The sequence below is a fragment of the Athene cunicularia genome (genome assembly GCF_003259725.1).
Source record: "Athene cunicularia isolate RWA chromosome 5 unlocalized genomic scaffold, athCun1 chr5_part3, whole genome shotgun sequence".
Lineage (NCBI taxonomy): Eukaryota > Metazoa > Chordata > Aves > Strigiformes > Strigidae > Athene > Athene cunicularia.
In genome coordinates, this window is record NW_020799103.1 from 669,961 (window position 1) to 691,369 (window position 21,409).

At 39.2% G+C, this 21,409-nt stretch overlaps 1 protein-coding gene and 1 long non-coding RNA gene across 4 annotated transcripts in view; one reads left to right on the forward strand and one right to left on the reverse strand.

Moving 5' to 3' along the window:
* EIF4G2 (eukaryotic translation initiation factor 4 gamma 2) overlaps positions 1-432 on the reverse strand; it is a 10,693-nt gene extending 10,261 nt beyond the window's left edge. For 2 of the 3 annotated variants that reach the window (XM_026850845.1, XM_026850842.1), the window contains exon 1: positions 176-432. The gene's annotated coding sequence lies outside the window, so the exon portion shown is untranslated. The remainder of the gene's footprint in view (positions 1-175) is intronic. The other variant, XM_026850843.1, reaches the window with a different exon arrangement.
* A 114-nt stretch (positions 433-546) lies between these two features.
* LOC113481318 lies at positions 547-10,389 on the forward strand. The gene is made up of 3 exons (XR_003398652.1): positions 547-797; positions 9,934-10,066; positions 10,171-10,389. It is a non-coding gene; the product is annotated as an uncharacterized LOC113481318 (long non-coding RNA).
* The last annotated feature ends 11,020 nt before the right edge of the window (positions 10,390-21,409 follow it).

The following is a 21,409-nucleotide window of genomic DNA, read 5'->3' on the forward strand; positions in this document are numbered from 1 at the left end:
ATCCGAGAGCGGGCGGCCATCGGCCCGAGCCGCCATTTTGTGCGGAAGAAAGAGAGAAGAAGCCGACGAGAAAATGGCGGCCACTTCGGAGAGCCGCCATCTTAAGCGGCAGCTGCAGCAGCACCCGGTCCCTCCCGGCCCCAAACCCCTCTCCCGCTACTCCCGCGTCTCTCACCTTCCCTAAGGCCTTGTCAGCTTCCCCGGGTCCCGGCGGCTACCAAGGGCAGGGGAAAAGGCAAGAGAAGGGGGGGGAAGGGGAAGGGAGCCGGGGACCGGGGCTGGGGAGGGGAAGGGGGAGCGCGCGAGACAGGGCGAGTCTCCGGTCACCACAGCGGGAGCAGCCACGGCCCAGCGCGTCCCCCCGCCACCTCCATAGAGAGCCGACCCGCCGCCGCGTCTAAGGCGCACCGCCGCGGACCCACTAACTTTATTACCCTTCACGCAACCTACCCCACCTCCCGCCAGCAGTCGCCAATCGCCGCGAAGGGCTCCGCCCGTCTTGCCAATCACAGTCGAGGAAGGGGGTGGCCTTAACGCCCAAGTGGGCGGGGGACGGAGGAAGTTTGGTTGAACTGTGCCATCGCCGCAGTGCAGCATCCGTATTCACGAAAGCTGTTACGCTACATGGCTGGCGGTAGGGCCTAGCGGGGAAGGGGAATTTGCGCAAGTGGCGTACCCGGTTAATGGCGGCAGTTGGGCTGCCGCCTTCCTTCGCTGTTCGCTCCTGTGCCTCAACCCTCAGAGAGCCCCAGTTTAGAGGCCTAGAGCGTGAGTTACAGTTGATTCTGTCATAGAAGGTTAGTTCAATATATATCCCCTTAAGGGTTTGGTTTTAATTTAATAGATTTATTGAAGCCTACATTTCCCTTTAGTCAGACAACACTTCAGATTTGGTTGAGGTAAAAAATTAGCTGATCGTAGAGTATAGTCCTCAGCTTGCAATCAGATCCGAAGGAGGAGACTTGCTATTTGAGCTCCAAGAGCCTGTTTGTACGGATCCAATTTCAGGTTTGCTTTCTGGGTTTGGAAACTATTTCTATCTCTGTATGTGCTTTTAGCTATTAACTGGCCTGTTCTGTGGCAGGGTGTCTTGTAGGCAACCTACAGACGACCAGGATTCTAGAGATATTTTTATGCGTTTATCATGCTAAGCACACAGCTGGTGGGGTTTGCTTGCTCCTGCTCAGTTAAACAAAACAAAGATGGCCAGGCTTATAGCTGTAGGTGGAAGTTTGAGTAATGGGAGACTTCCAGAGACTTACCAGTGGGAGGTTTTATCCTTTAACAGTAGGTCTCAGTCGTAGATTGTGGCAGAGGCAGCAGCTACCTGGACTTGCCAAAGATTTGAACTTATTTGCCCTAGATGAGGCAGGGCAGAAAACAAGAGCTCAGTAAACCTGACAACAGACTCCACAAGCATCTACATCTGCTTTGTTCACACATACGCCTTCCGCTTTTGGTTTGTATGACTCATAATTCAGATGACTGGGAGAAAGTGATACATGTAATAACTCTTGAACCATATAGACGGCAAGTCCGAACAAATGGTACTGCAGAAGTTCCAGTTTCCCAGAGCCAACCTCATTCCTAACGCTTTCAACACAGTGTGCTACAATGTACCAAGGGTTACATGAGGCCTAAAGGGGTGCTGGCCTACAGCAGTTGTTATGTTGCATCTTATCTGGGATGAAGTTTGTTCAAGATAGGTTTCCCCATCTCATACCTGTAAGCATTAAGGACAGTTTACTTATCAGATTGTCTTACAGAAAATCTTGAATAAACTACCTGAAAGTAAGTTTTGAGCACATAAATATTGCATAAGGGTGAACGTAACTGTGACAGGTACTTGTCATACCAGATTTTTTATATAACGACTCTTTCCTGCGTTTAACAATAGCCATATTACTGCAAGATCTTGGACCTCGTGTATGTATCCGCAAGAACAGAACTGTGCAGAAAGCAAGCCATTGAAATCAATGGAATTCAGTTTGAAAGGAGGGGTCAGTGGGCACAGAGGCAACAGCAAAGTCAATAAGATTTAAACCAAAATTAAACCCAGTTAACATTATTGAAATATTCTCAGAGTAAAAAGTAGTAAAAATACTTGCAAATCTTAAAAATGGCACTGAAAGCAAGGATATTTTTTGCATTGGATGGCAGAATATTCTCATGCAGTGTTCCCAGCATAAGCATTCCAGCACTGTTTAGGGCAGAGACCCCGTAAGTGAAAATTACGGAGAATTTATCTCTTTTCTGGGGCGGGCAGGGGAAAGGGGAGGAAGGGGAGAAGAGAGTGGAAAAAAACTCAAAACATGATAGGTACATATTGATAAACTATCACCTTTAAATTTATTTTAAAGCATACTATAAAATACTTATTACCATAACAACAGAAAAATCCCCAACATTTGGTCGGTAAGAGAATAGCAGCAAATGATTGCTGTCTTCTTAAAAATGTGACTTTTTTTGGGACTCAATCCTGCATTATATTAAGACCAGCAGGATATGTGCTATTCCATAGCTCACACTGACTTCAGCAGGTGGGAACCTAAGAAGTTTCTGCACTTGGCTGCTCATAGCTTTCTTTCACATCTGTGCCACATTTTGTCAGCCTCATAGACTAGCTGCACAGTACAATTGATGAAGGCAGCAAACTAGTACAGAGGACAAAAAAGATTGTGAAATACCTTCTATTTTATACATCTCACTTCTTAAATTCCATAATGTGGAAGACACCATTATTCATGTCTGAGAATGTAGCAGCCCAATTGTTTATATGCAAGAAATTTACCTAACTAATTTTTTTCAATTTGTTCCCTTGACTTCACAAAAATAATTAAAAAAAAATAGCAAATTAAATGTAATAGCTATCAGTTTCAGTATCACCTTGCACCTGTCAGTCACCTTAGAGCATTGTCCAAATTCCCCCCTGCTTTGTATTTTCTCCCTTTCTCTCTTCCATTTGCCCTGAACACCAGTAATGCTTTAATTCAAATAAGCTGGTTTAGAATAGACATAGTGGTAGTTCTGGATTTGTTTCTGCAAGTCTGAACTTGCAGAATCTATGTATAATACCAACTTGAGTGCACTGCCACTGGGTATTTAGAGGAGAAGGGTTGTCTGTAAAGTGTCATGAGGAACCTACTGTGTTGCAGACAGTGTGGCACAGAAACAGGAGTTGCTGCCACAGATGCAGCATCTGGCTGAAAGGAAGAGGAATGCCTCTTGCTGCGCATATGGCATGGCTCAGAACCCGGGCTGGCTGCTGTCGTCTACCAAAACAACCCTCAAAATGTGGAAAAGGAGCTTTGCAGAGTTTTTCCTTACTATTGCCAAGCTGGAATCACCATGGCTTAGCCTGTGTAGTAGGTTTCATTGCAGTGATTACAAAGCTGAGTCCTGCTGGGTGGAGATTCCAGACGGGTTGCTGATGACAGGGTAGCTGTAGCAGTGTGGCACTGTACCATCTCCAGTAAATACTGCATCTCATCACTGTACTGGTTGCGGATCTAGCTAGGTTGGGTTTTATGCAGAGTGCCCCATTAATGTAGTATAGACATGCATATAATAAGAACCAAAGCATCCATGTAGAGAATTGCTGCAAAGTAATTCACACCCTAGCTTACTCCATGCTCATTTCTCCAACATAATCACCTCCTGCGACTTCTTACTTTCTAAACAGTTTTTCTGCCTGCCTTTTCAAGCGAGTCTCATTTTCCTACAAAGCCATGTATACCTAGTTCCTGACCCACCCCAGGAATGAAGCAGCTGGCACAAACTAACCAAATATACTCATACAGTTTTTCCTGTGATAGAAGTCTGTCTCAAGGAGAGCTGTACTGTAGAAGAAAGGTCTGGGGGAAAAAACTCCAACAAAAACCAAAGCCAAACTGAACAAACACACCTATATTTTTCATTTTAACTTTTTTTTTTTTATTTTGGCACTTCTACTGAAGCAGAATGCTCTTAATAGCAAACCCATTTATACTGTGCAGATGCACTAAGAATTGTTTGCATTGTCTTTTGGAAAAATGCACTAATATATTGGTTATGTGCCTAATTTGTGCAATAGAGCATGGGTGGTGTGAAGGTATTGCAGAAGGCTTTGTGCTACTTCTCTACAGGATTTTAATTTGCAGAGTATCTATTGGTATTAAACTTCTGAATATCTGTAGAGATGACTCTTGTGAGGCTGATTTGACAAGCCTCACTGAGGCAAGAGCATTCCAACCCTTCTAAACAGTAGTGGACTTCTAGCCACCTGGGAGGTCATTTCTTTTTTCCCTTTCTTTGGAAAACCCTTTGCAGTAGATTTCAGTGAGTCTTCTACCTAATAAAATCAATGATTTTGCTTTCATCCAGTCGTCTTCTGAAATGCTGTTCCCTATACCTTAACTCAGCATCTGGATTTCCTGCTGCTCACAACCAGTCCTTTATCAGATATATTTTTTAAAATTTGACAAACCTCCTTATTCTCTATTTAAGACCCTGAAGGCTTGATAGATTTCTGAAGTATAGCAATTAGTCTGGCAGTTACAATTGCACAGGTCTCTTATGGTGGTTCTTTGTCAGAAATTTGGAAAGATATTTGGGGTGTGACTTTACAGTTAGCCAGTGAAAACTGCCTAGAATACTCAAGCGTCGGAGATACTGATATTTCATCAGTGAATGTTTATACAGGCAACTAAGGAGAGTGAGACAGTGCCCATAGCAGTACAGCTTGCTTTGCTTTCAGAGTCCTATTTAGAACAGTGAATATTTTTAGCCGATATAATTGTACTAATGCATAGTCATCATAACTTTCAAAGAGGAAGATTGCATATGTATTCTCAGAATGGTTTAGGAAAAAAAAACAACAAAAAACAAAACACCCCAAACCCAACAGTAACTGTCTTCTCAGGAGGTCTAGTTCAGGGAAACATGTAAGCTGCAAAATTTTTATGTTCTCTACTCTTCCAAAATGACAAATTTGTTCATATTCTTTAGCATCAGCGCAGTGAGTGTGATGTACTGCAGTGTTCTGTTTCTGACATTGGTTAGTACCAGCTTTACAATAAAGCTTTAAAATTTATTGTTTTCATTATTTGCCAAAAGAGCTTTTCTTTCTCCTAACCACTGCCAGTTCATGTTTGAACTACCTTAAAGCCTGTCTATAATTTGTAATTTTTGGAGTTATTAGTATTTCAATTTTCTATGTTAATGTCTGATTTTGACACGTTTTAGGCCTCTCCAATATCATGTCTTAGTGAGTTCTGTGGTTTAATTGTATGGTGTTTAAGAAGTAATAATCCTTGTATCGGTTTTAAAATGTATTGGCTTGATTCCAATGTAATCTGCCTGCTTAAGTGGTTTTGTGGCAGTCTTCTTCTAAATGAAATACTTACCATATTCATAAACACCTACTGGAGCCGAACACAAATTACAGCTGATTGAGTTGGAAGAGCATCAGAGTGTCCTATAGCTGCACTGCATTACTCTTGTCTTTATAAAAATGTATTATTGATGAACTCAGAAGTATGGTTAGGAAATTACTTACTATTATTAAAACCCTGCACTTGGTATTATCCAAATAATTTTGTATTATCTTTTTAATTTCAGAAAATGCTGTGTCACGATGTGTGTTTGTAGGAAACACTAGGAATACACCATGGAATATGTATATACTTTTAGTTACTCCTTGCTGTTTGCCTTACTTTTCTATGGTCAGAAATGTAGCATGTTTTCTTACAATTTAAGGTAACATTCACATATAATAGCTATCAATGGTTGCTGTTAATATAATTTAATGACAAAGGATAGCATTAAAACTCTGTTAGGTTGCTGTAGGGGCCAGATTTTCTATTATTGGATGGAAGAGCTAGGAAAAGGTTGAAGAAAAGATACTTACTGTTTTCAGTCATCAGGAGGAAGCAAAAATACAGGGAAATCAGGCAAAGAGTTGGGGAGTTCAGCTGGAGAAGAGAAGGCTCCGGGGAGACCTTACAGTGGCCTGCCAGGACTGAAAGGGGGCTGCAGGAAAGGGGGGAGGGATAGGATGAGGGGGAACTGTTTTAAACTGAATGAGGGTAGACTTAGGTTAGATATTAGGGAGAAATTGTTCCCTGTGAGGGGGATGAGGCCCTGGCACAGGTTGCCCAGAGGAGCTGTGGCTCCCCCCTCCCTGGAAGGGTTCAAGGCCAGGTTGGACGGGGCTTTGGGCAACCTGGGCTGGTGGCAGGGGGGTTAGAGCTAGATGATGTTTAAGGTCCCTTCCAACCCAGACCATTCCATGATTCTATGAAAATGTTAAATGTATTGTGAAGATTGACAATACTTAATTTTCTGGGGCAACATGAGCCATTTCAGCACCATAGAATTATTTCCCATTAGCCAGCTTCACAAGTTTAGTGAACTTACAAATGAATAATCATTAACAAAAAGTAAAAAGGACTTCAGAGATGTATTTGAATAACATGATCTCATTTCTCTGGATTGTCTCTTGTGCAATTTTGAGTAAAAATGAAAGGTCTGAAAAGATCATGAAAACTAAGTTCTTTTGCAGGTTCTGAGCTAGTATGGCCTTGCCACCTGGCAACAGCCTCCAAAGAGCTGTGGGAATTGTATTATGGTTGGTGAGCAATCTCATGAAGCGTTGCAAGGTGAATGGGGGAAGAGCTCTATGTATGTTTATTGTAAAATACCAATAATCAGAAGACTCTCCAAATGGGTCATTTTTTCCTGGATTTCCTTGATAAGAAGGAAGTGGTTTTGTTTCTGGATGTTTGTTTGTTTTTCTTGTGTTTTATTGTTGTTTTAAGTGAAAAAATACAAGTAAACATAATTTCATACTAGGTAGTTGTTCTGCTTAATATAAATGGTTTACTGAAATTATTTTAATTTTGCAAGGCTTTCAGTTTAGCATTTACATGCAGTGTATTGAAACAGAAGCCCCACGTCCAGTGAATCCAAGTTAACGCACCTGCTCACAGTTTGTTTCAGATGTAAATAGCTGAATCCCTAGATTGAGATGGTACCGGGTTGAATTACAAAATTTTCTAGAGATTAAGTTCCTAGATAATTTCTGGTTTCCGCATTTTTCAGATACTGTGAGAGCTGAGCCTGCTCTGGTTGAAGTATTTAAGAGAGTGACATGAAAAACGCTCTTGAGCTAGTGAAAAGCCTTTATTCCTTCTAGAGACTCAGTACTGTATTTTTAGTGAGTGGAACTCTGTTTAGGCCCTAAAGAAATGCAAAAGGATATAGCCTTGTAACTACTGACAGTTTTCTTGTGGATTATTTTGACTCAGCATTCTGTATACATTATTGACTCATTTATTGAATGCAGCAGCTCAGAGAATTAGCTGAGAGCAAAGCTATAAGGGTACTTGCTTCAAATATACTAACTCAGATTTTAATCTAGTTCCATTAGAAAAATAACAGGTTTGTTACTGTTGTTTCCTAAATAACATTGATGGAAAAGCTTAAGAAAAATAGGAGTCAGTAATTTAAAACCTGTTCTGATTGAAGGAAACAGATTAGAAGCTAGAGGAGAAAACATGAACAAGAGCTCAGCTTTGTACTCCTCTAAAGGGCTAAAGTACCTAGAGAAGCCAAAACGTATACAAATGATGTCAAAACTATTCCTGCCAATGGGTGTTTCCATTCTCAGTTAACTTGGTAAAAGCTTTCTAGTGTTCCTTATACTTGTCCTTTTCTTCCTTGGTTGTGATTTTCTTAAGTAACAAATACATTCTTACCCAGCTCCCTTTCATCTCACTTCCAGCAACCACATTGTAAATATACTCACATTATGTCTTCTACCCAAGCAGATATAGAATCATGATAGTATTGTGACAAATAGAAAAAGCACAAGGCTGAGGATGTGTCAGCAGAGCACTCTGGAAGAGGAGTCCAAATACACAGAGTTTGTGGATTAATTGAAATTAGAACTTGATACTTTCTGCTAGGTGTCTTAAATTATTAACACACTTTATAAGTAAATTAAAAAAAAACCTAGTTAAACCAAACCAATTTTGAGCAATAAGAATGCCTGATTATAAATATAGCATGGTTTAACTTGGTAATTTGAAAAGATAAGTAGGATTACTTTTCCTGTGTATACCTACATAGAAGCCACAGAGAAAAGTTCAAGGACTTAAGCAAAGCAGCTCACCTCATATAGGTAAATAAGGACTAAGGCTGGCTGCCTTTAAAGTGGAGTGAAACAACAGCTGTATTCTCTGAGTCTTTATAAAACTCTTCTACTTTTTCAGGACTCTAATCTCTGTTTCCCAGTTTCACTTTTCATGGCAATCAGAACCCATAAGGGATTGATTTCAAGTAAAATATGTACAGAAAAAAAAATTTGCTTGTTTTGTAACACTAACATTTGCAAAAAGGAAAACAAATGGTATATTGCTCCTACACAAATATCAGGGACATAGGCTATGGTATTTATTTAGGATAAACTTAATTTTTGTTCAGTCTTTTTTGTGTTATCCTGACTTACATTTTCCTCATAAACAAAAGATACAGCTTCCTTATTTTCAGATTTGCGCCCTTAAATTAATAGTAAGAATATAATGCACATTTGTTTCTTTATCAACAGATTTGGGTAGCATCCTTAACCTCTGTAGTTTCTTAGCAAGAACTATGGATACCATTAATTTCTTCAACATAAGCATTAATTTCCAGGAAATTGATAGTGAAGTTTGGTGGGCAAGAGGTGTAGTCCCATCAGTCAACTAAAATGAGGAAGAATTAATACAAAGCTAGATTATATTATGTATTGGAAATTATCTATCACCCTACCTGTAATCATCCAAAATTATACCCTTCCTGCTTAACACACAACTAACTGTACCTACAGACACTACTTTGCCAAGAGGGTCACTTGCAGAAAGGATGGCTTCTTCAAGAAGACTGCACTTAAAGGACTGACAATTGCTTTGCGCTCAGTGAATTGTTCATGGCAGTACAACATGAAGAGGCAAGGCAAAGAAAGATGCCAAGAACAGTTATACTCCATTTGAATTGACTGGAGGTGAACTTTGGGTGCAGAGTGCTCCACTCTGTTTTTTCTTTATGGTATTAGCAAAAGTTGCAAAGCAGTAGAAGCCAAGTTACAGAAGACAGATTTTATCTGTAACAAGCTTCATCCTGCCCAAATTGTATCATAACTGCTACAGAAACATCAGATAGAATACAGGTAAAAAAACCCAACCCACCTGAGCATGTACTCTACCTTCTAGCAGCTATGTTTTGAATGCTTCTTCTGAAGTCTTTTCTCTCTTCTTATCAAAGTTGCATGGACCCTCCAAATGTTTGAGTGTAATCTTATCTAGTTCCGTGTGGCCTCTTTACCCCACCTTGAGCACCTGTGTGAAAGCCGCACAGGAAATTTAACTCTATACTTGCTGGAGATTGTTGTCACTGCTCAACAGAAGTAAGAACAACAGGTCTTGTAAAAGAAATTGTAATTCACGTTCAGGTCCAGCGACTACCCAGATCTGCAGAAATTCTGAGTAAGATACAGCATTTGAAGATCTGATATTTGCGTTGCTGATACATTAAACTCATTAGTGGCTTCCTCCCTTCTGATAGTGCTCTCTGCACAAATCTCTGCAGGACGGATGGCTTTAACAAGGTTACAAGTCTTTATCAAGATCAAGGATATTTCAACAGAAAGAACATCCTAGTTGGTATTCAGCCAATTGTTGCTCCTTTATTCAAACTGCTATTTCATTGGTTTACATGTTTTAGGCAAAAATAATATAGAAGAAGTCTTCAGGCTTTTTTTGAAAAATGCAGAACATCACCATGGTATTTATGTTTTCAGATGTGAATTCATATCAAGAATACTATCTTTTTATTATGTCTGATTAAATTTAATATCTTTTTCTTTTCCAATCCCTGTAAATATTACTAAGAAGCACTGTTTTCTTTGGGGTTTAGCCAGCTATCAAGAAAAAGAGGAATACCTCCCACACACACACTTCAGTATTAATACTCTAGGCCAGCAAAATCTTGGAATCAGTGAACCTCAGGATTCAAAAGAAGCTTTTGCAGCTGGAAACTTTACTGGAAGGTAAGCAAACAAAGCTGATGTCAGAAATCTCACTCCTCAGTCCTGCTAGAGCTGATCTTAAAAGGGTTGGCACTGGTGTTTCAAACCATTCATTCTTTTACAAGATGCAAAGTCGTCACTTCTGCTGTCCCTCTCAGAATTGCTGTGACAGAGCTTTTCAAGGGAAATCACCACTAAATGCAGCTAGGGCTGCCTGGAAGAAAAAGTACCGAGAACTCTGTTGGCCTCCTTGTGATGTCAGTTGATGATCTAGCCTCATGTGATGCCGGCTCCTCTGTATGGTGTTATAACCTATTACAGGTAACAACTGTAATTAACTGTAATCTAATAAATTATGCTCAGACTACTACAATATTGATTCTTGCTTTCATGGACTGTTTTTTAAGAGGGAGAATTCAAAGGAATTCGCTTGAAGGACAACATCTTGTCTCACAGGCAGGATTTGCCTGAGGTGTACCTGACTAAGAGGACAACAAACAAACACAGAGTGTGGGATGGGTATTTTCTACTTACAGTGAGAGAGTACAACACTTGCTTTATCTCAGTTTTAAGTATGGTTACTTACAGGGAGTGTAAATCTCCAAATCTGTAGATGAAAGAATACAAAATATGCTTGCACCCAAATGTCTTTTTTGTTATTCAGTTGCAGGATTTATGCAGTCCTTATAATTACTAATTTTTGAAAGGAATTTTAGAAATAGACAGTGAAATCAAGGTTTGTGGTTTGGGTAGTAAAAAGAAAGAATATAAGACTGCCTAAAGCAGTGTATGCCCTACTGACATTTAATTGAAGAAAGAATGGCATTATTACCTTGCTTATGATACTGCGAGTAGAATTTATGGTGCATTTAGCTCGATAACCTTTGCTGATATGGCCACCCAAAAAATGTTTTGGGCTACATATATTTGTAACATGTTTTATTATCAACTTTAATTGCTAATACAGTTTCTTGGCTATTTGCTGGTGTATAATTTAGCTAGAAAAGGGTAGTCACACTTCATACAGGGGGCGTGTAAATACTCACCAGAGCATGTCCCTTTCACTTTCTCCACACTGGAGTAACCATAAGTAACCAGGATTACTCGATCTTGGTTGGGAACAAGAAGTACTTTGGTTTCTCATGCACTGTGAAGCATTGGAAAATGTTAAATGCAGAATAACCTGTTACTGTCACAATACAGCAAGTAAGATGCATTGTCTTCTACATTGGTGTTTGCAGGCAGTGAGTACTGTAAGTATGTTGATAATACCAGTTTCTTTCAGTTCATCTTACAAATTAGACATGATCTTTGCTATGGAATTGGCAGCAGATCTTTGGCTATTATTTATGCCAATAGTAATGTGGAAATATGAAAGCGGGGTAGGCAATGTACTACTTTCACAATGAATTAAGAGTTCAAACCAAATGTTACATTTCTTGTGACTTGTCAAGATCAAAATAAAAAGATGGAGTGAAGAGCAGAGGTCAAATTACAGGTGCATGTCACTGAAATTAATAGCTCAAGCTATTATTTCTTATGACATAGGAAAAAAAGCAAAATTTGGATTCTGTATGTATGGTATCAGATCAAATGGAAAGATTGCCACATCGCCCCAAATGAGGAAACTATTTACTTCTGCCTTGGAGGTTTCTATCCAGTTAATTCTTTTTCAGAAACTCTCTGAAATCAGTGTTTATGCCACAGAATGTATATGAAATTTGTGAGAATCAACAAGAGATCAGAGCAAACTCTGTGCCTTTACTCCTCTACAGTTTTTTTCCAAAGAGATTATGATTTTTTTTTTATGTTGACCACATGGATTTCCTTAGAGCTGGATTGTTCTGGGGATCTGTGAGAGATGGGTAGAGAGGGTTGACTGCACTTTTTTGTACAGTCTCAAAATTGGAGATGTGGTAGAAGGACCTAGGAATAATGCTGTTCACCCCAGACCATCTATTCTTTATTGACAGATCTCTGTAAACAGCAGGTATCTTCTAATGGATGTGTGCAAATAAGTACTATTGTCTCTTAGCTTTTTTAGCACATAGGTGGTAGGAGCACAGGTGATTCAATTATTAGAAAGCTGTAAATTACTATTACACAGAAAGTACCATAATGAAACCGCCAATCAATTTGCATCTCAGTAAATTAACACTGGTTGAATTTCTATATGATTCATATGTCAAAATCTTCACTTGCATGTCCTTCATTTTTATCTGCTTCTGCTTTTCCAGATATTTATGTAGTTTCTATAACTATAGTGTCTGAACAATATAGAAAAATCAGTAAATTCCAGTTTTATTAGGACCTTTCGTGTAGTAAATATAGTTTATGTCCCATTTAAGGGTGTTTCACACTGCTTTAACAAGGACAAAGGAGCCACAGTACAAGACCGAATCAAGGTGCAGTTAATTAGTCTGTGTAGCAGTCTCTGCAACTGGGGAAGGAAGATTAAGAAATTAAGGCATTGTCTTCATGGAAAAATTAATGCTGTTTAAGTATAAAGTTACAGGCTATTCTGTACAAATACATATTGTGGACAGTCAGTGAAAGGGTATTTTCATGCCAAAATGCAAAGCTGTGTACAGTATCTAAAACTACCCCTAAATTAAATGAGGGAACATTTGAGAAGCCAGATATATATGACAATATGAAAGACATGCTGCTTCTGATAATGAGACTTTATTTTTGTAAAGCACTGCATTATGGAATGTGATTACACCTTTGGATTTTGTTAGGGCTGTCTTTGTTAAAAGTAGTTTAATCCACATTCAGAGCGGGGAAAACTGCCTTTGCTTTCTGTGTGGTAAGAATGTTTATACTGGAAGTTAGTTCAGAGTTGGTACTGTGCTCTGAATTGAGTCGAGTTTTCCTTTATGTTTACTTCCTTGTGTAGACAAACCCCGAGTCAGTGCGTCACGCAGGAAGTCTGGGGAGTTAGTCTTGATTCATGCTGGTGGAACAGACATGAGAGAAATTTTCTGACTGTTTCTGTCCCAAGCAGATGGAATACTGTTAAGTGACAGCTCCAACAGGAGCAGATTTTGGGATGTACTGTTTTAAAGGCTTTGTTAAGGAAGAATTAAAGAAAGGTTGGATAGCAGAAAGATGAGTCACATGTCTTCTTCCAAGTTTAAATAATGCATGAATGTGCATTACAAGTTCACACTACTTCTAAGCAGTGCTGCAATACTATCCAGTGGCCACTGTTTTCCCAGTTTTAATGTAGACTAATCTATTTAAATTTGGATCATAAGGGAAAAAGATCAGTGTCAGTACTTCTCCAAGAAGTAAGTACTTCCAATCTGCTGGACTTGTAGTATGCTGCCTATCCTTGGCTTGTGATCTTCCTGTTCTACTTTGGAAGTACTGAGAGAAAAACATTCATAATATTGAAAGAACTGAGAGAAGAGACTTTATAAATGTGTTAAAAGGCATCAGTGCCATTTTAAAGCTCTTCATAACAAATAAAACACGTGTGTACTTTTGCCTTTCCACAAGTCTAGTAAATCTCACGAAACTTTACATTAGTATCATACTGTGTTTTCCAAGAAGAGAAATTCCATAATGTTCATCCAGTTCAGTTTTTTAAAATATATCTCTCTCTCCAGCTTCCAGACGTTATTGAGGGGGCTGGACAAAGTTAAACACAGCAATTCAAAAGGCAGATCCATTAGCCAAGATGGAATTAGACTTTCTGCTAAAAGAAGAATAATGATGAAAAATATTGACAGAGTGAACAGACTGAGGCTTTCTTTAATTTATATATTGTAGTTTCTTCCTACCACATATTTCCTGAATAGATTTCACTAGATAGAATTGATTTTTTCTGGCCTAGCATTTCCCTTTCTTCAATAGCCCTATGTTCCTTTTTGTATGATACATTAGATACATTAAATAATTCTATTCCATTCTCTAATCGGTATTTGTTAGCTTCCAGGAGTCTCATCTTATTGCTAGGCAACTAAACAAGAAATCTCTGTCTTTGTATTAAGCAGTTTGCTGTATCCATGCCTGACCCTATGCTTATCTATACATACATCTATAAAATTACCTAAGTGCAGCTGTAAACGCCAAATGTAAACCCCTCCATATATTATGCATATTGAATTTATATTGAAACTGGGCTGTTACTAGTCAAAATAGCTTGGAAAAAGACACAGATTTTTCCCTCTCCCTTTTTAGATGTATTTCCCTCACATGCAACTAGCTTTAAGGGCAGCCTTGGAGCTGAAAAATACTTTTTGTCTTTTGGGCTATTAAAAGAAGAGCTATTTATATAATAACCACTAGAATCTTCATGAGAATACCTCCATATTTTTATTAATGTCTCCTAAGATTTTGATTACTGTAATTCTCTGTTTGCAAGTTTTCCGAAAGAATTATGAGACAGATGAGTCAGTTTGAGAAACCAACAGCAGGGCTTCAGCAGATTGTACAGACAGCAGTCTTTCTGCAGTTTTAATAAAGCTTATGCATTTAATATTTTAATGAGTTCATATCTGCCATCTTGGTGCTTGATTGCAGTTCCAGTGCCATCCAGCTTATTTTGTCGATCTTCTAATAATAAGATGTCCTCAATAACATCATAGTCGTATTACTGAGGTTTTATTCTTATTTTCTTTAGTGTCATTTTTGCAGCTAGAGTATCACTGTTCTGCCATGGAGAAGAGGGTTTCTGATGTCACACATTGGCATGACTTTTTTTTTTTTAAAAAACTATTTTATACTGATTTTTAACCAGTTCATGTCATGCTTCTAACATGCATATATGTATGTGTGATGTGTGAGTCTCGGTTTTAGAATTGTAGAATTAAGATCAGAAGGGAATTATGGAGGGCCTTGTCCTGTTTTGTTTTGAAAATCTCCACAGGTGGAGTTGGTGCAGCATCTCCAGGGCCTTGCTGCAGTGCTCAGCCACTCTCATGGTGATTTTTTGTCTTGTACACAGTCAGAACTCCCTTTTATTCTTTCCCTGTGCACCTCTGGAAAAAGTCTGCTTTTGTCTTCTCCGAAGCTGCTCTCTAGGTGGTAGAAAACCACATTTGGGTTCCTTGCAGCCTGTTCTTTTTACTTGTTAAATCCAGCTCTCTTAGTCTCAGCTCATGTAACGTGCTGCAGTCCCCTAGCCACTGGGGGAGGCTGCCCCTGAACTCCTTCCATTTTCTCTTTCTCTCTCCTATACTGAGTGCCAAAACAGGACACAGTATTCCACTAAAGGTTGTTCTGGATGTGGCCTCACAAGTGCTGAGCAAAGGGGAATAATACTTCCCACAATATGCTAGCTACGCACGTGCTAATGCACTTGGGTATGTGGTTTGCCTTCATTACTGCAAAGTGCATTGCTGACTCACGTTCCACTTGCTGCCCTCTTGTATACCTGTGTTTGGAAGCTCCCACCTCTGTCGGGGCCTCCGTGCGCTTGGAACCGCAGAAATGTTGTAATGAAACCAAGGTGACAGAGAGGTGCATCTTACAGGTGTTTGCTTAGCCATGCTACTGTCACCACCCCTTAGATGAACACTTAATTTAGCTGGCTGAATTACTTTGCCAGTTGTCTAAGTGAAAGCTTTGGAGAGAACGGGCCCTTTCCAATACCCAGTTCTGTGTTTTGAATTACACTTTAAACCAGCTTCTGATGCTCAGTATCTACAGGAGCTTATGGATACTCTTTCTTGTATTCCGATTCACTCATATAGGTACACCTAAAGTTGGTTAGTATAAATAAAGGAACTGAACTGATCCATTTTCTGTTCTAATTTTGGTTCAGCTGTGATTAAAGTTGTTCCGCTGTCCTTCCTGTTCAGATCAGAAATAGATTGGTAACTGACTCATGTTAGGAAATATGGCATTTAAAAATAGAAATGATTGCACACTGTGGGTGATCCCGTGGAATGGGACTTCAGGTGGCGGTAGGGTTTAAACCCTTTTTTCTGCCTTGCTGTCATCGCAGTGCTGTTATTTGCGTTTCCCACACAGCACCACTGCTTTTCTCACCTCTAAAATCTCACATACTGGATTTAGGAACTGAGACAATCTGGCAACGACAGTTGAGGAGATGGAGAAAAGCTGTAGGTCTGCACTATACTTAGTGTTTTAGTGGTGCTCTCAGCTGTGCCAAGGAGGTGGGAGATTGGAAGGGAGATGCAGAAGCCCTCTCAGTCTTGCCCTCCTGCAGGTACATATAGACACAGGTGTTTGTCCTGTGAGAGACGCTGTTACTTTTCTGGAGTGGAGGGAAACACACAGGCTGGCAGTGCACTGCTGGCGGGGGTAGCACGCTAGTGCTCAGGCTACCCCATGGGACAGCTTGTGGTCATCATGTAGCAGTCGCCTGAGTGCACAAAGAAGGCAGACTGTGTAGCGGAGGTCACAGAACGGGTGGAAATAGCGTCCGTTTCTCCCTCCATTTCCGCCAATTTAAAGTGAAGAGAGCGGTTCTAAAGAGGAAATAGTATCTCACTCTGACATACCTATGCAGCAATTAGCCCCTCCTTGAACTACAAGAGTAGGTGACAGATAATGCTGGTTGTGGTGATGTACATCTCTGATGTAAACCAAACTAACAACACGGGTATAGTCCATATAAGCCACCAAATAGCTTTCTGGTTAAAAGGGAGGCTTGCATCCTCCCATTAGGAATCCACTAAGCTGTCCAACATCCACAAAATGATGTTATATTGCTTGTTCAGTTATAAATTTCAGTTTAAATCCCAAGTTGCTGCATCCTTGTCTTCTGAGACTGCAGTTGTTTACAGGAGCTCTAGCACAGAAGCCCATGAGGAAAGATGATATGAGGAGGCTGATTCTGCAGTCTTATTCAAATGAAGCAGGACTTGCTCTGAGCAATGGATGCATTCATTTTCATGAGGTAGCCTATAGTGGAATACTAAAGCATGATGGAATCAAACCCTACATCTTAGTGTTCAAACTCTGTTTACATAACTGAACGCACAATGCTTTATTGCACTTAATATTTGCTATGGTTCTCAATGGAAACTGGTAACACAGTGTATACCACATAGGTAAAACCAAAAAGACAGTGGCCATTTCACTTTGTATGCAGACTTTGTTAAAAATAGGTAATTGATCAAGCAACAGAGGTAACGAGACATATATAAATTTGTTATCAAAGCTTTTACAGGCCTTAGCATGTTAGCTGCAGCATTTATGTAGCTTTGACCATGAGTATTATTGGTTTTATGTAAAGGAAATCAATCCTAATATGTGTAAAATGATAATTCTTTAAACTCAGACTTTCTCTCCCTTTTTCTGAACCCCTGTATATTGGTGTTCCACATACGGTACTTCCTTCAGCACTACGTCAGCATGTCTGCTGGGCAGTGGGAGTTTTGCCAGAGTACAGTCTAAAGCAGGTTCTGGCAACCCATGATGCAGGTTATGAAGGGCTGGCAGCAGAGCTAGCATGGGGTTGGGAGCCATAACATATTGAGGGCATTGGCTAAGAGAACCAATATCTTCTTCGGAACTCAGCAGAAATCCCAGAGTTGGGAAATCCCGTCATCATACTGCTGATTTTAAGAACATCTGGTGAGCAGTGTTTCATGTGTTTGAGTTGGAGGGGTTTTTTAATTCTGCTGGGTTTCTGTCAACATCCTCAGCCTCTTATTTGGGAAAGAATAGTATGGTCTAGTGCAACACATTTGAAAAGCATCTGACTCCTCAGCATTTGAGCTTTGATTTCTTACTGTGAACATCTATTTTGAATCATATTTAGGGCCTGAGTAATTCTAACCATTGCTTGATTATTAAGTGCTACTTGGTCCCTCAGGGTAGTTTTTTTTGAAAAAAGGCTATGGCATGTGTAAGAATTAATTAATTCCCTGAAGGTCTTTGTATTCTCTTCAACTCTCAGTCTGATTTTCTGCATCTTTCTGCATGTTCATATATATTCAGCAGCTAAGCAACTATGGTTTAAAAAAAAACCAAAAAAAGGTCACTGTTAAATACCAAAATGACATTTCCCTCCTCCAGCCTTTTATAGGATAACTGCAACAGAGAGAGGGCCAGGAACTTTACTGCCAGATGATTTGAGACCTAGGAGAACAAATAACTGCACAACATTTTTTGCCTGTGTAATCTTTGTAGATCATTGATTGAAATGAAGCTTAAAAGTATGTTTCTTCTGAAGCGTTTTGAGAAATGTTGGCTCTTGATACACATTTAAGGCTGAAACATCTATCAGCAGCACTGCAAAGATGGTGAATTAGTTCTGTTGAAGTGTGTGTGATGCCTGTGAGAGCTCTTCAGTCTCTGACGGTGAAATCAGAGGTTACTGCAAAATTTTGGACAGAGATGGAGGAGAACAATTTCTGTGCAATGTGACAATTTATGGGCAATGAGCAAGTGCAATATGCAGGTTAAAAGCACCTTCTTTGAGAAAGCAGCAAAGAAGAAAGTATAACATTGTGTCCTAAGGTCTGTTCTTAAAATACTCACTGTTATGAAAATTATTCACTGGGCAGACCTGTAGAACTCAGAGATTTTCCTGGGGAAAAATTATTTGTGTTTGAGAGAACTTCACTAGTTTCATAGGGTTGTGATCTGATTATTTACTTGTGTGAAACTTATTTAACTTCAAATACAATTGGAATTATATTCCAATTGGATAATTAATTGGACAATTCCAATTGTAAATGGATAATTACAAGTAAAAGCAGAAATTATCACAAAGATGTATTTATATGTTAAGAAAAAAAATTGCAGAATAAAGCATTTAAAAAATAGGAAATGCCTCAGAATTTTAATTAGCTGGGCTGAATTGTTTCATCTGAAAAGTACAAAATAACAGTAAATGAGATCCAGAAAAAATGGATTTCAAGCCAAAAGTTTTCTATTTATTGCAATTTGTGTGAATGTAATTGAATAGGTGGCTCCCAGATACACTCAGGTGCCTTTAGATACATGTGATACAATATGCTTAGTTCACGTGCAGGTGTGTACACTACTTGAAAGCACATCCATGCATGCCCAGAGGTTTTCAGTTCTCTGAGGCCACCATATGTGATGGAAGTAAAGGAAATCGAGTTAATATTTATGCCTGCTAGTACAAACGCAGCGGTACCACCTCTTATTAGTGAGGTAAAATTCTGTCTGCAAAGTTCAGAACTGGAACTATATATCAAAGATGACCAGTGTTAAATTTGTTTAGCTTAGGTCCAGTGTTTGTTTCCTACCATAGTTTTCTGTCCTTACACTGGCAATCCCCAGTTGCATAAAACCACCTTAAACAGATAATGCTTTTGCCTCTGCAGCTTAATAAAATAAACTCAAAAGCAATTTTCTTTTTTCAAATACAGTTATGTCTTTTTGGAGTGCATTGCTGCATAAAATTACTGAGTAGGGTTGTGACTCTTTCTGTCAGCCTATTAGCCAACCTGGCTAGGTTGGCAAACACTTTCAGTTATAGATGAGGCCTTATTGAGGATTTTTTGCAAAGATTGGATTAATTTATTACAGTGCGTAAAGCAAATGTAATTTTGACTCATCCTGTGTATAAATAGCTCCTCTAAGGTACGAGATTTTTCTCAATTACTCAGATTACCCATATGTTTCTTAGGTTATAAACACACTTCTTTTATAAAAAGAAGAAGGAGGATTGATTCTGACATTTTCTCAGTTGTGTGCAATGACACATTTGAAATTGTAACAGTGTACTGCCAACTATGGATGTTGACTCAGGCATGAGATTTTCAAAAGGCATGCTTACTTTAGAGATTAGATTATCATGTTTCCATCTGTTGGATAAATATTTTTTTTGACTAAGTGTAAAACCCCAAATACATGTCATCCCAGATGCTCAAGAAATTTTTCATCTGACTGCTGAAATGCAACAAGATGAGATGGAAAATCCTTTCAAAACACCTGCCAAGCAAAACTGTACAATTCTGTCTCAGGCAACTAGAAACTCCTTCAGATTACATTTGGAACTGTATCAGAGGGTAGTCACCTGAGATTTTGGACTTCAACAATCCAGAGATTAAAAACAGCAATCCGTGTGAGAGTGTGAACAAATCTTACTGGTGGATAGCGTATGATTACCCAGCAGGTGGGAGATGTAAATCAGGAGCCTGGAGAGAATCAGGAGATATGAGAATGGCAGAGGGTTGTACGCTCAAGTGCATGCCCTCTGCAGCTGAGTTCCAGGAAATTTGACCTTGGGTTATTTTGGATGCTGGCTGATAGAAGCCTCTTCCTTGTTGTCTGAGCACTGTGGCTGAAGAAAATTGCATTCCTACTTTTTGCATTTTATCCCACTGGCTTTACCAGACAGGATTGATGAGAGCAGGTGAGACTGAAATCCCATTGTGTAAGCTCCCTTGTTGGCACGCAGAGATTTCTGTGTCCCTCACAGGGAGTATTTGGTAGATAGACCTTGGGAAGTGTTCCCTCAGATTTCTAAAACCAGTATATTCATTTGTAAATACACCTCTTTCTCCCTTCCGCCATTCACTGAGATAAAATAATGCTCTCCTTAGAATTTCCGTTTTCCAGCTTTTTTCTGATTCAGAACTTCCATTGTCTTCAGTGATTATCTGAAATGAAATTCTAAACATGCAGAAGTTTATGCATCCTTAGCCATGCTATTAAATTGTTCTCTGTTCTTCCAGTTCTATCTGATTTCCTGGACTGAATTGATTGACAATTGACAATTGAATTGATTCCATAATTTATGACTAATATTATAACTAAAGCAAATTGCTTTTTTTTTTTAAGTTTCTAAAATAAAGGCTTATGTAGATGCCATCTTCATCTAATATTCTAAGGACTTATTATTGACTTCTGACGAGACAAATAGTATAGATTTTTTAGAGAAATTAAGAGAGAAGTAAATAGAGAAATGAAGAGAGAAATAAGCCACATATTTTGAAAAATACCTGTCTAGCACTGTATTTTTTTGATTCATGTGCTAGTAATCATGGAGCTGTTCAGGGGAGATTTTACTGAGGAGGTAGGGTGGGGCTCTTTCACATATACCTTAAGAGTTGCTTATTGATGCTTTCAGGTCACAGATGCACAAATCACTGCTTTTGGTAGGGCTCTGTCAAAGACAGTTTGATCTAAGTGCACAGAACGGTGCAATTTAATCCTGTAAATGGGACTGTGTACTCCTAAAATCTTAAAATGGCTGCTTCGGGCTTAGTAACTGAGGAAACCCCCTCTGACTCCAGTTGTTCATTCACACCTTTCTAACAAAATTGCAGATCATCTTAATAATCCTCTCTTTTATCCTAATATCAAATATTAGACATTGCTTCTACAGTCACAGAGTCTGTCAACAGTATTTAGTATTTTCGGCGGCAAGGGGCAGCAGCTGTAGATGGTTTTTTGAGTGTGGGT